This window comes from Carettochelys insculpta, chromosome 23 (genome assembly GCF_033958435.1).
Source record: "Carettochelys insculpta isolate YL-2023 chromosome 23, ASM3395843v1, whole genome shotgun sequence".
In the NCBI taxonomy this organism is placed as follows: Eukaryota; Metazoa; Chordata; order Testudines; family Carettochelyidae; genus Carettochelys; species Carettochelys insculpta.
Genome location: NC_134159.1, coordinates 8,345,353 through 8,347,020, shown reverse-complemented (window position 1 = coordinate 8,347,020; position 1,668 = coordinate 8,345,353). Strand labels below are relative to the sequence as shown.

Sequence of the window (1,668 nt, the reverse complement as noted above, 5' to 3'; positions counted from 1 at the left end):
TCCTTGTGCAACATTGGGTAAGTCAGTTAGCCTCGGTGTGCCTCAATTCCCCTTCTGTACAATGGGGATACTTCATCAAGTTGTGTGAGGAGAAATACATCAAAGATTCAGAGACTCTGTTACTGTGGTAATGGGGGCCATGTGGGTATCTTACAGAGGAAGAATGTTCTTAAGTTTATTACTTTTTCAAAGCTGTTCACTGAATTCTGTGGGTTGGCCACAAACATTAGATAAAACTTTTCTGGCTAGAGCTGAGTTGCTTCTTTGTAACTGGCTGCCAGGAGGAGCATGGTGTTAATGATTGACAATGCCAAGAAGCTGGAGGAAGTCCTTCAGAGCCTTGGGAATGCATTTCCATGCAAACTGGTCACCAAAAAAATTGACTTGCCAGAATACCAAGGGGGACCATATGAGATCTCCACTCAGAAATGCCGGGAACAGCAAATCAGGTTCAGGGACCTGTTATAGTAGAAGACACCTGCTTGTTTTTCAATGCCTTGGAGGGCCTCACAGGGCCACATAAAATGCTTTCTGGAAAACTTAAAGACAGAAAGTCTGTACAAGCTGTTGGTGGGGTGTGATGACAAGTCTTCTTATGCTCCCTGCACCTTTGCATTCAGCACTGGAAACCCAGAGGAACAGTAAAGCTATTCAAAGGGTAAACTTGTGGTTGCCTTTTTGAACCCAGAGGCCTCAGAGACTTTGGCTGGGATCCTCCCTTCCAGCCTGATGGTTATGACCAGACATATGCAGAGCTGTGAAGAACTCCACCTCTCATTGTTATAGAGCACTGAAAGAGCTTTCCAGCTACTTCAGCTGACAGAACAATCCAGTAGAGGCCACCTCCAGCCCTAGTTAGGTACCAGTGTCATGGGGCACGTCTGCGCCACAATAAAACCTCCCCAGCACCTGAGCCTCAGAGCCCTGCTCGATTGACTCAGGCTTGTAGGGCTTGGGTTGAGCCCCATGACCCAAAGTCAGCTGACTCAGCTGCGAGTCTTTGATTGCAATAAAGATGCATCTTTTGGGACACTGTACTTTTACAGAAAGTTGTACATAACATGTCAAGTCCATTGAGAGTTGTCTGTGTAGACTAAAGCTGCTCACTGTAAATAAAATAAAATACAAAAACTGGCCAGATAGGTCATGTGGAACAATTTCTGATTGGATGAGCATGGAAGTCCCCAGCATGAATAGTCACATGTGCGAATGTAAACATTGATTTCCATGAGTGCACACATCTTTGGACCAGGATTTCCAGGAGCTCTGTGCTGGTAAAATGCAAATTGCTCAAATGTCTGTGGAAAGCAACACAAAAGGGAAATGAATCTGCTGGCAATGAATTGTTACAAATTCAGAAGTCTATAGATTTTGATTTTTGTGCAATTCATCCTATTTTAACAGAGGGGGCTGGGCGGATACATTTTGGCCAGAATTTTCAGGTGAGCTTAGCACTCACTAGTGGGGTCAAATTTTCCAATGAGCTCAGTACCTTGGGCAAATTAGAAAATTTGGGTATTCGTGAATGAGCTGACATTTATCACATTGGCCAACCACAACAGCCAGTGCAGGGATTCCAGAGGAGGCACTGGCCATGTGCCCCTGCCCATGCCCCTGACCCTGACCCACCAATGTCCATTGCCCTCTCACCCATGCCCCTCCCCCTTC

The 1,668-nt window shown here is 45.7% G+C and overlaps 1 pseudogene; it reads left to right on the top strand.

Moving 5' to 3' along the window:
• Nucleotides 1-270: 270 nt before the first annotated feature.
• Nucleotides 271-820, top strand: LOC142025543 (inosine triphosphate pyrophosphatase-like; annotated as a pseudogene).
• The last annotated feature ends 848 nt before the right edge of the window (nt 821-1,668 follow it).